The following is a 13,519-nucleotide window of genomic DNA, read 5'->3' as shown; positions in this document are numbered from 1 at the left end:
GCTGTCTGAAATGACAGTTGAGATTCTGGGAAAATGGTCCTCTAATCACTTTAGCTTCTTTTGTTCACATCTTCAGCCACAGGATAATTCAAGCTGATTTGTATTTTATTTAGGGAAAAGAGAGATAAAGTCATTTCCAAAAGGTGTAGGTGCTCAAGGGCGAGGGAAGGTGCCTGAATCCACAGAGAGCTTGAAAACAACTCTCTTCTGCTACAATTGGCCTGGAACACACAGATGGGTTATATGTGAGGTGATGAAATGCTTGGGAAGGTGAAATGACTCCCAAGGAGAGGAGCTGGTAATAACAAATAAGGCATTAAATTGGCAAAGGAGGTGAAAATTAAAACTCACAGTCTCTAACAGAAACCACTGAGCATACACAACTCCCAAGAATCCACCAATTTTAGATGGCTTAAATGCATTTAATAGTTTACAAAAATAGGCAAATGTACTTATTTGGATCAATAAATTATTTTGTTTTATTCTTTTCAGTTTATTTTATTAAAGACATTTTTTTCTTTAACTCCTCAATTTACATAAATGGCAAGTCCCCAACCACACCATCAAACACCTGTAACTAAACTGCAATATATTTTTAAAGTAAACTTAATCTGAAAACCAATGTATAGTCAAACAAAGTTGTATTTCTCTTACAGTTTTCTTGAATGATAACATCTTGCAAAATTATAGTATAACCAAAAACTGGCATTGATAAAGTTAAGATATAGACTGATTTAATCACCACAAGGACTGCAGGTCAGACAAGGAACTATCCTTAGATCAAGAGATCTCCAGGTATTAGTTTAACACATTAAATGAAAAGCATTTTGGTAGGACCCAAAAAAGGTGTGTATGTGTATATATATGTGTGTGTGTGAATGTGTGTGTGTATGTGTGTGTGTATGTGTGTGTGTGTATGTGTGTGTGTGTGTTTGTAAATATGTTTACTGTTTTCAAGAAATTAAAAATATAACTGGGTGGAATGTGCGTAAATTTGCAGAGTTAATTCTTTATGGCACCAGGAGCCATGATAGATAAGAATTAACATTTATTCGGGACCTTTTAAGAATCAAGCATTCTTATACTATAATTGAATCTTTAAAACTTCTTGATATAGGTATAATTGTCATCTCCATTTTACAGAGGATAGAAATGAAGTTCTTCAGTTAGCAATACATGGTCCTAGAATTTAAATCTATCTAGATGACATGTGTCAAATGAAACTCAAATGGTGGAGATCTCTGGGGGATCCTCAAGATGGATACCTAGGAACTGTGAAATGTGGTTAGGGGAGGAGGCTCAAGATGTGCTCCACTAAAGGAAAGAGTGATAGAAATGGTCAAATATAAGGTGATGTCGAATTAGAAGAGTTTGTTCTAGGGAATCTGTGTGGGTTGGTAGGGTAGGGAGAGGAAAAAACATAAAGTAAATATATTGATTTTATCAGATTAAATTAGAGGATGATTGCATTAGAGTAAAGGTGATGCAATAAATAAAGAAATGAAATAAAGTAAGTATAATAGCTACTAATGTGACAGACCAAGTTCCTTGTCATTTATGTGTATTAATGCACCTATGCATTTATACTACATTATTAGCTTTTGCCTTTTTATTTTAATTTTTTTTCAGTGCTGAAAATCAAACCCAGGGCCTCATACATGCCAGACAACACTCTACCACTGAGCTATATTCCCAGCCCACATGATGACCCTTTTTGAAAATCCCCAAAATTATATTTATCGCTAAAAATACTGTTACTACCATTAGTAACTTATGCATTTTTATTCAAATAAAATGGGCAGATAGTGAAGGAAACACAAAGAAATGCAGAGTAGCATTCTCAGTTTCTTAGTCCATACTTACTGCTCTAATGAAATAACACAAACTGGGTTGATCATAACCAACAGAAATTTACTTCTCACAATTCTGAAAACTGGGAATCCAAGCTCAAGGTAGCAGCACAGTCAGGTTCTTGTGACGAAATACTTCCTGGTTCAAAGATGACCAGCTTCTGTTGGTGTATTCAAATGGGGGAAAGGAATAAAGGAGCCCTCTGTGGTCTGTTTTATAAGGACACTAATCTCTTCATGAGGGGTCCACCCTTGTGACCTGATCACCTTCCAAAGGCCTCACTTCCAAATACACTGAGGATTGTTTTTCAACAATATGAATTTTGTGGGAACATAAACTTTTAATCCATAGTCTCAGTTACTCAAGATCTCACTTTCAAGTTCTTCTCATTCTGGAACCCAAACTTTGGATAACCAAATCTTATCCTCTTTACTGTTCATCTTCACTATCCTCAAAGGAGTGTCAAATTTGAGTCAGGGATGAAGAGGGAATAATAATGTGAATATGCTTGTGATCATTTCTAGGATTAACATGTAGGCATTGGATTTACTATTTGCTTTCTCTGAACCTCTATGTTTCTTGCAAGCAACCTAGCAATGTTTGTCTTAACATTATTACATTTTCTCTACTGATAGACATTTTAATGTATACCACAGTCTGGCTGGGCACAAAATCAGGAGCCATTCAAGCAGGAACAAACTTTATTTCTGAAACTCCCGCCAATGCCACGCACTCTCCCGGGAAATATGCCAAACCACCCACACGGGGGGTGGGGTGGGGGGGGTGGGGGTGTGTGTGTGTACACACAACAACTACCCCAACAGCCCAACAGGAGTAGCGTTCTGGTGTGGGGGGGAAACACACAACTACCCTAACAGGAAATCCCTCCTCCGGAATTCCCTCCTACCGCACTTTCCCAAACAATGGGAATTCTTTGGGAATCCCGCTGGAGCTCCAAAGTAGCAGGCCGAGGCTGACAGCAGGGCTCTAATATCCACATGAATGCAGATCTTAACATAATCATATCATCTCAATGGCTTGCTGGAGTCACCTTTCAACCAAAAATGCCATGCATCCTTCCTACTTGGCTATGGCTCTCAGCAAATGTACTTCTCAGTGTTACAAAAGGTGTCAAAAGAAAGTATTTACACCACTAAGTCAGAGCTGCCACTTGGCAGCAGACAATATGACTTCATAGATCTTAAAATTTGCCTGAATTTGAGAAAGACTTATGTGCAGGGTTTAAAAATCTATCTGGGAATCAGGGAAAGTGAATAAAGATGGCTAAAAATATTAAACCCTTATAAGTCAGAAACAGAATTAAGCAGATTCTACATACCATCTCAATTAATTCTGTGCACCAAAAATGTTTATGCTCATTTTGTCATTTCTCTAAGTATTAAAGCTTATAATTCTCCCTCAAACTGCAAGACCAAAATGGTCTTGGTATACAATTTTGTGAATGCATGACCTGTTCTATCACCTCTTTCCCCCAGATATTACTTCCTCTATGCATAACTCATTTGTTCTAAAATTCACATTCATGCATATCTCCTTGGGCCAATTTTTTAAGCTAGCTTCTAAAAGTGTGATTCCCTGGACTACTGCTTCTCTTCCAGTGTATCTTTAAAGTTACTCTTACATTCTAAATTTTGCTCTGTTCATGGAACATAGCCTCAGGGATAAGTTGTGCTATCTCTCTGAGTGAAACACTGCCCTTCAACAAAAGTCAATAGGCACCACATACAGATGCAACAGATGCGTCAGGACATACTTTAGCAGGGGAAACTTGCTCTACCACCTTACCATAGTTGTGATTTTAGTTCATACTTGTTTTTACACAGAAATATTATTAGAGAAGAAGAACAGAATCTTAGGACATAAAAATGTAAACATTTCTTCAATGACTCAGAACAGGACAAAGTTAATGTGCTTTGAGGGTTGCCAGAAGGATTTCCTATGGAGAGGGGAGATATGTCTCCAGAGAAAGGCAGATGTCTGAGAGCATTTGATTAAAAAATTGAAATAATCATTACTGCTGTTCTTGAAGATCCATTTTGATTATTGGAGAGGTGTTAGGTAAAATATAGGATGCCCAGTTACATTCAAATTTTGGATAAACAATAACCATTTTTAGTATAAGTGTATTACTGTTGCTTTTTCTGAAGTTCAAATTGAACTAGGTGATTGATATATTTATTTGCTAAATTTGAAACCTTTACATCTGTTATAAGAGCAGTATTCATTCTAGCCTCAGCAATGAACAGCAGATGATTAATTTTGACCAAGTTCTCTCTTTCCGTTTCATAGCAAATACAGAGGCCTCAATAACTTATCTTGGGTAATGCAAAGAGCAATCATATTCATTAATTCATTAATTCTTCTTGCATAATTTAAAAAATGCTTAGATTATGTTGGGCTCAGTGGTGCACATCTCTAATCTTTGGAACTCCCAAGGCAGAAACAGGAGGATTACAAGTTCAAGGCCACCCTTATCAACTTAATGAAACCCTCAGCAATTTAGTTAGACCGTGCCTCAAAATAAAAGATAAAAAGACTGGGGATGTGGCTCAGTGGTAAGGCACCTATAGGTTCAATTCCAGTTTAAAAAAAAAAAAAAAAAAAGCATAGGTCATCAAAAACTGGTCACCAAAGCATATCTAATGTTTTGCCTTTAACTTTTCAGATTTCCTAGCTACATCTCAGGGAAAATTCAAGAGTGATGTGTCAATCAATGGGTCAACAGTCAACTAACACAAAAACACCCATCAGACAGATGTGAACTAACTATCCTGTCTGTTTGTCAATATCTCACTGACTCCTAATATAAGGTTTAATATAAAATATCAATCATTCAAAGGAAATGCATACTTTAGGATAGAACCAAATAGTATGAAATACATAAAATGAGGAATGTGAGCCATACTTGGTAAGAAATATATCAAATACCTGATTGACTTACTGAATCAACAACGAATAAAAAAAGCATATTAAAAGAACAAACTTTTTAGAATTAGTCTTTCCAGACCTGATTTCTTATGTCCTTTTTAAGAAAAAAGATTAAGCTAATACTATATAGTTGGGCTTTATGCATCAGATATGGAGCAAAGGCTAAGATTATGAAATAATAGTAACAAAGCAACTTGAAATAAGCACATCCTAAGCTCTCCTCTGAAGAGGAAAGAATAGACATTTTGTGAGCTTTGGAGAGGATGGCAGAGAACAAAGCTTATGTTGCTTGGCAGTTACTCCAGGGATATACTGAACAACTCCCTAGAAAGGAATTTCTGAGAATCAGCTTTTGCTTTCTAGCCTGAAGATCAGATCTATAACCTGAAAATACAAATTTGGAGTGAAGCAAAGCCAGCAAATTGAAGTGAGGTCAAAATTCGGCATAAGAGAGCCAGGAAGCTAAGCCCAGTAAGAAGAAAAGAGATGAAGCAGCAAGGTGGTTCAGGCTCAGAGGCCACAATAGGCAGAGCCTCACTATGATAAATGGGTCTCTGGCTTCCTGTGAAGCTTGCTTTTGCCAACCTGGCCCAGCATCCTACTTGAATTATTAGGTGTGTGGCTGACGACTTTCTTGACCAGCTTTAATGGAAGAAAGTACACGTTAAAAAGATGGTCATGGAAGAATTGTAGTAGCAATGTTTATACTCAAAACATGCCAGAGTGAGTACAGAATGCAATGTTTATACTCAGAATATGCCAGAGTGATTTGAGAATCACATTGTGACTTACTATGTTCCTAGAGCATGTTTGCCTTTCCTGGATTCTTTCCTCCATAACAAATATTTAAAATATATATAACTACATTGGTATGAATATATTAATCCTCCATATAAAATATTTTCTAACTTGAAAGTTCAGTTTCTCAGTGTGTGAAGAAATTAAAATATTTTCATATACCTCTTAAAATATTGTAGGCTCTCAACATAAAACTTCCTGCGTCTAACGGATGTCAATCTTGATTGTTACTGTCTGATTATATTCCTCTTCTTCAGGATTTTTACTTAAGCCAATAGATTTTTTTTTTTCTTCCAGTGAATCAATCTTATAGTAAACTTCTTCAACACACCCAAACTGTGATGGGTGATATTGGTGTGTTTATTGGTTAGGAAGAGAAGAGTGGCTATGGCAGGAAAATCACTTGTATTTAAGGAGTCTGCATTGTAGCTGGAGAGCAAGACTGATACTCAGCCATCATTCAAGGCAGTGTTGAATCACTGACTTTGTAGAAAATATTGAAATGTGATCCTCATCATATGAATTTAAATATCTTTCATGTTGACCACAGTCATGGATTATTATTATAATTTAGGAACATGTTGGGTTATCGGAGGTCCAAATGTTTATTAAGGCCCCTAATCCTATAAATTTTACTTGACATTATTGGGTCCACATTCTACCCAGTAAAGTTAATCTCCAGTGCCATAAGCAAATGTTTACTGATTTCTTCCCAGTGAATTGAAGAGAGGCACAAGGAATGCAAATGCCATTGTCCCCCAGGATAAAAATGGAGGTCTCCTGCCTAGGATTGCAATTAGGATTATCTTTGCCCTGGGTCCTTATCTCTAACCACAGACTCTTCTTAAATGGAAACTCAGCTATCTGGAGGCTGTCTGCAGGCTAAGCCATTATTCAAAATTAGCTGTCCATCCCTGGGTAATTCCCTGATTAGACAATTGAACAAATGCCAGCTGGTTTCAATTTGAGTTTACTCGAAATTTTATTCCTCCCATAATTTGTCAGATTATATTTGGGCTCATTTTGGGAGTCAAGATTTGCCAATGGTACCGAGGTTTAGATTTGACCTACTTCTACAGTGTTTTGTCTTCTTTTTCTTTTTCTTTTCTTTTTTTTTTATAAGAATTTTCAATTAGAGTTAAGAAGGAGGTGAACATGTGTAGAAAGGGATCCAAAATTTATTAATTCATTTATATGGCATTTTCCAATACAACACTTCACCTAATTTCCAAAATATATCTATGAGGTAGTTATTCCTAATACTGAGAACAGAGGTTGACTATATTCTTGAACCTTGCTCCACATCACAGAACTAGTAAGTGATATGTCGAATATTGATCTTACTTTAAGAGTTAAGAGCAGAGGCTGTAAGCCAGACTACTTGGTTCAAATTTAGGCTCTATCACATACTAGCTATGTGTCTTGATTTCTTATTCTTTCTCCATCTCTCATTCCTTCTAGCTACACTGGCATCTGTATCCCTTGACTTCTGTCTTGACTCATTGTACTTTCTGTCTCCTTCTTCTGTTATAAACTGTCTGCAGATGTCCTTATGATTTACTCCCTTACTACATTTATGTCTTTATGCAAGTGTCAACTTTATTATGTCAATAAAAAAAAATGTGTAGGGCATGACTATAAAGTGAGCACCATTCCAGGAACTTCAAGTAAATAAGAAACAAAATATAAAAATATTCCTATCTCCATAAAGCTTGCATTTTAGGAGTGAAATTTAAACAGTTGTTGATAAAAAAAAATAAGTCAACATGTTAGATAATAGTTCTATTGAAAAAAAAAACCCAGAAAATGCATACTTTGGCAATTCAAGAAGATTTGGTAGTAAATTGGGCAATAAGGATGGGACTTATGGAATGTCAACATAGGTTGGATATTAGATGTGAGAGAAAATACACAAGGGATGAAGACTTCAAATTTTTTGGCTAACCTACTGGGGTTATAGAATCTTTAATTTTTGTCTTGATTCCTACATTTTGGCTCCTAGAATGTCCCCAGCCAAGCCAATTAACATCTAGACTTTTCTTAAAAAAAGAGAACTCAGCTATTTTTCATTAAAATCACAGTCTAATTGTCATTCCAAATGTATTGATTAAATATAAAGATTTCTCATTTAAAAAAAATTACAGTCTTACATCATGGCTAATAGAAATTAGTTTATGTACAGTTTGATTCCTTCACACTCAGAAAAAACTAAGGGAACAATGAAAGAATCTTACTTTAATAAATTGCAAGTGTTCAGAAACTACAATTCAGCCGTTAAGAAATGTTTTCTACATCAGGCATGATAATAAGCATATTTAATATGAGCTGGCTACTACTACCATGAGAGTCTCATTTTATTTGTCTGTGTACTTATGTATAAGAAAGTCAAGTAAGAAAAAAATTAAATAGGCTGTGGCACTCTAGATATTTCTGGAATCACATACTGGTAGGGATTAAGGTACTGTTATCCTTAAAAATGAGCTTGCTAAAATGAGCTAATGCCTTTGTAGTAATTTGTTCCCAAATGAATGTGAAGACCTAACATCCAGTATCTGCAACTAATTTGGGATTAAAACACATTTTTTGAATGTTTAATCCAGTATGCCTATATTACATAATGTTCTGCTTGAAGAGTTTCATTCTATTGTGATATAGCCAGGGATACCATGAAAAGAATTATAAAGCAGAGGGAAAATGTGAAAATTACTCAGCATAGTTAGCTTATCTTTCACATTAGTTAGCTCCTTGTGAGTAAATGTGTGTGAATTATTCTTCAGTAATTAGATTATAGTACAAGCAGCAAAAGACTTTATTTTCTCCACTTAAAACACTAATTAATACTTGCACCACTATTCTGAACTAGTGTAATGCAAATTCTGTCTTATACTACCTTTTCAATGTGTGTACCTGAGAATATCATATGATCACTTATTCTCAGCCAGATGACCACTAAACTAAAACCTGGGATCCTCTCCTGTTACCATCCTGTCCTCCTCAACTCATCCCTCCCCTCCCTAATAACCAGTATAAAAATTAGTTATCTATTCAGGGACTTATTCGGCCTGATGCCAAATTTCAGAGTGTATATTTCATTGATTTGTCAGCCATTTGGAAATTTCTAGGACACTGAGTTTATCAGGTATTTAGTCTTTGTCTATATCATCCCAAAGAACAGATGGGAATGGAATTTCTTTTTTTTATTAAAGTAATCTGATGTTTAAGCGAATTCTATAAAGGTCTACCTGAAAGCTTCTTTGGGTACTTTACTTCACAGAGATTTATGCTGGACAGCAGCTAATCCATGGCAGAGTAAAGGTGTAAATTTTTTTATTCTCCCAAATCTTCAAAAGAAATTTCTAAAAATTCTTGTTAATCTTCTGGAAGGTTCTTATTCTGTGGGGGGAAAAAAAAAGAGTCCTCCCTCATTGTGTTAACCTAACACTTTCTTTACAAATCTCTGAAAGTCCTGACAATCTATTTGAGATGCTTAGAGTCAGGTCTTAATATTTTATATCGATATCACCACTGCCTTTAGAAGAACATGTCACATAGTAGAAATGCAAAAATATTGACTTAAAATAAACTGGTATCCTTAAGAACTCTGTCCAAATATTTCATTAGTTTTACATTGATCTGCATCTCTGGAAAGACAAAATCAATGCAGTGTTCACTTATGCAAATCCAGATTAAGTGGTAACAGAAGATTAGTCCTCATCAGCTCTTTGATTGGGACCTGATCCTTTCTCTTTGAAGACCCCAAGGTATTAGAGAGCTTGATGTTCTTTACTTAAGACTTAGTCATGTCTCAACTTGTATTTTTATTTATACATCAGGGAAAACATTACACATGATTTTTAATTTCTGTGTGATATTTACTGGAGGTGTAATGCCAGATTCGTGGGACCCCAATAGACTTCCAGGAGCCGAATCCGATGCAATCACATAAGAGTCTTTATTGCAAGCTTGAACCTGGACTCACAACTGTTCTGATGTAGCGGTCCCAGGGAGTGAGTCCCAGTCTTTTGTCCAGTGAGATTTTATAAGTTTTGGGGAGATACTCTATGCGTCACAAGATCACACATTCCATACCACAGGAAAGCCAAACAACAATTCTTAACATTGATTAGCACATTCAATGGAGGGAACAAATTGAGTAGGGGTGATTTGTTGTACAAGAAGGGGATTTCTTTGAATTGATTGGTTTAGGCCACAAGGGGTGTACATGCTAAACGATCTGGTTTCCCAAATGTTATCAACCACCATAAACTACTTGGGGATCATCTGGCATCCCCGGTATTTTCCCTGTCTTATGCTGATGGGAGGTTGCTAGGGGGTTGCTATGGATCCTCACCCAGCCTGACTGAGTCAGGGAAACCTGGCGCTGCAGATCTCTCCTGTTATTTGTAGACAAACAACTCAGCAGGGTGGGTATGTGCCTAGGAGTGCTCTGTGGGTTTTTCCAAGGACAAGGGTCATGCCCCCTTCCTTGGACAGGCCTTGAGGTAGAAGCTGCTGTTATTTATTTATTTTCAAAAATGGAGTCACATCAGTTTCTCAGAGGTAGAAGAGAGGTGGAAAGTAAGTGTACTATGAAATGGAGTCAAGTAATGGAGGAAGCAAGACATCATCTTGACGAGGCCAAGGCTCACAACAATTGTGCCATCGTAGAGCACGTCTCCAACAGCATGCCAGTCTCTGAGACTAGCTTCCCCTCTCAGAGCTCAGAGATTCTGGCTTTTAGGGTCTTGGTAAGGTGTTTGCAAGATTCTCAAAGACCTGAAACTATAATTTTCCAGTACCTAAACTGCTTATGATCTTTCAAAGCACACAACTCATATTTGACTGAAAGAGTAGGGTCTCATTATCTTACCTGATATGCAAAAATCAAACAAAAACACTGCCAAAAATCTATTTTTTAAAATTTTCTAAAGAGGAAAGCTTAGAAATTAAAACAATAAACACTAATAAAATTCATGTGATTTCTTTCCACTTTAGATTTATTAGTGATTGGTGCTAAAAACCATTTACTATGATTTGAGAAAAAAATGAAGCAAAGCCAAACTTTCATTTGGAAGGCTGATTTCGATACCTAAATAAATATATTTGAAGACAAAATGGTAGAAACTAATTTTTTTCCTCAAGTCATCCTACTTGGTCAATGATTGTTCAGCATAAATAAATAAATAAGCAAATTGAGATACAGCCACTTCTATGCTTTTGGGCATAAAATGTCAGCCATTTTTCACTGAGCTGTAATCAACAGTAGATAAGTCACCCTGCTGCATACATCTGGCCTTGAGCATATATTTTCAGAGTGTAATCACTCAGATTTTTGACAAATTTCTGTGGGCCATGGGTAACTCAGATACACCTGTAAAGTCGAGTAAGAAAGATGGGCTATTTACATGTTTGCTTTGATTGGTATAATATGTCAATCTTCCAATAAATTCACCTGAAATTTCAATAAAAGCTTTTTTAGGGTATCTATTCTAACAAAGATCTGCATGTTTTCCTCCGTTCTATGAATAAAAGCACCCATAATTCTTGTTAACATATACCTCCTTCTAAAAGATTGTTACTAATTTTCCTTGGAATGATTAAAATCTGATTCCTTTTGGGAATTTAGGTTTAGTTTTTTTAAAATGTGTACATTGTGTGTACCAGTGTGAAATAACACACAAAAAGAATTTTGTCAAAATTCCTTCTTTCCAAAAAGAAGAAAACTTGCTTATCCAATTTTTGAGTACTGGAAAAGGCACATTCCAGTTTTGACTGGTTGCAGCACTCAGTTTCCCCAGCTTTTTCCTCTAGTGGAAATAGGCTTGGGAAAGGGAACAGTCTTCTCTGCACATCCCTCTGCAGACAAGTAGACCCAAAGCTAGAATTAGGGGAAAGGATTAGGAAAAACAGTGTTGACTAAGATCTAAGCCACATTATCCAACTAAGCATTTTTTTTTTTCTATTTAATGGAAGCTGATATTAGATATATGAAATGCAAGTCTAGTTTTCAATTGATTTGAACTCAGAGGCATAGAAATGGATATTTTTAATTATTACCCACAAATCATAACAATAGAAATTGAAAAAAGTCACCCCATTGACCTGTGTTATGGTTTCGATGTGAGGTATCCCTCAAAAAGCTCATGTGTGAGACAATGTGACAGGGTTTAGAGGGGAAAAGATTAAATTGTGACAGTCCTAAAGCAATCTGTGAATTAATCCCCTGATGAGATTTACTGAGTGGTAAGTAGAGGCAGGTGGGGGTACGGCTGGTGGAGACCAGTCACTGGGGGCATGGCTTTAGGGTATATGTTTGTATTTGGCAAGTGGAGCTCTCTCTTTGCTTTCTGATCACCATGTGAGCCACTTCCCTCTGCATGCTCTTCTGTCAGGTGGTCTACCTCATCTTGAGCTCTGAGGAATGGAGCTGGCCTTCTATGGAATAAGACCTTTTGATATCATGAGCCCTCAATAAGCTTTTCCTCCTCTATAATTGTTCTGGTCAGATCTTTTAGTCACAGCAGTGAAAAAGCTGACTAAAACAGCCTGTAACTCAAAAATCTCAGAATAAAATTATATGTATTCTACCATTGCAGAGAGCAAGCATCCCATGTTCTTTATGGATTTGGATAGAACTGGTATCCAAATGGTAGTCACTAGCCACACATGGCTGTTACTGAGCATTTGAAATGTGCACAGTATGAATCGAGAGGTGCTGTAAGTATCACATGTGCACTGGATAAAAAACCTGATTAATAAAAAGTAAAATGTCTCTGTTTATAATGATTTTATGTTGAAATAGCAATAGTTATATATAGTTTTATATATATGTGTGTGTGTATGTATTTAAATAAAATTCATTATTAAAATTTATTTTTTTTTTCCTTTTCCTTTTTTAATGAAGCTACTAGAAAATTCCACAGGCAGCTTCCATTTTATTTCTATTGGACAGCTCTGATTTAGAATGTAGGGAAAGTGCTATTCTTTTGCAAGCTGTGGACAGTGTCCGCACTGGGAGACCTTGGGCAAATGTAATTAAAGTACAATTAAGAAAACAAAACAAAGACAGTGGTAATCAGTGGCACTATTATACAGTGCCTAGAACTGATTTCTATGTTGAAGTTTCTGTTTGGGGTTATTACTCTCTTTGCATTGTACTCTTTGTGATTCTACATAGCATTTCACAAGTCCAGTGTCAAAACAGGTATCGATGTTCTGCTTCCTTGTTGTTGCTGCTGTTGTCCAGGCCCAGGTAATTAAACCCGTATGTGGTTCTTTATTATAAAAGCAAAAGTAAATCAAAGTACGTTTATCCGTTATAAAGGACAACTAAACCATTTTCTCTCTCTCTTTTTTTATATAGTATATTCTTGGAAACATAGTAAATTTGAGTCCTTATGATAACCTTTGAAATAAACATAAATCTCTCTAGATATTAAGCCCCATCTCCAGGTTTTATGGTGCAGAGCTATCTCTAGTTGTGGGCCACTTAAATTCTAGACATTTAAAAGTGTACTTACAGAACTAGCTCTGGGCTTTTTCATGGAGTATACCAGAGCCAGCCCTTTGTCTCTGGAGGAATTAGAGAACTCCTTTCTCTTTATTCTCCTTTGCTATGTAAAATGTTCAAGATTTTGCTCTAACTTCACAATCACTATTGTGCTTCCTTAGATGCATGCAAATCTATTGATATGTACTCAGCAATATGTTGTGTTCTTGCTCTTCTGTACTGGAATGGAGGAATAATTTGTGTTGACAGTATCGTTTCATTCGCTAACACTGTTAAACCGTTGATCTGAATCAGAGTAGGTACAAATCCTAACCAAATATAAATGCTAAATCAGTAATACGAATCATGCATGGTACAATGAGCCCAAACTAAAATGGCCCCTTGCTGACTTGATAAAGGTTTGTCCAGAAG

At 36.2% G+C, this 13,519-nt stretch overlaps 1 long non-coding RNA gene across 1 annotated transcript in view; it reads right to left on the bottom strand.

Annotated features, from left to right (window-relative positions):
* Nucleotides 1-13,519, bottom strand: part of LOC144369601 (uncharacterized) — a 368,880-nt gene that overhangs the window by 32,343 nt on the left and 323,018 nt on the right. The gene's annotated exons all lie outside the window — the stretch shown is intronic.

Source organism: Ictidomys tridecemlineatus, chromosome 12, assembly GCF_052094955.1.
Source record: "Ictidomys tridecemlineatus isolate mIctTri1 chromosome 12, mIctTri1.hap1, whole genome shotgun sequence".
Classification (NCBI taxonomy): Eukaryota; Metazoa; Chordata; class Mammalia; order Rodentia; family Sciuridae; genus Ictidomys; species Ictidomys tridecemlineatus.
Note: the sequence above shows the minus strand (reverse complement) of the source record. Positions and strands in the feature narration are given on the sequence as shown.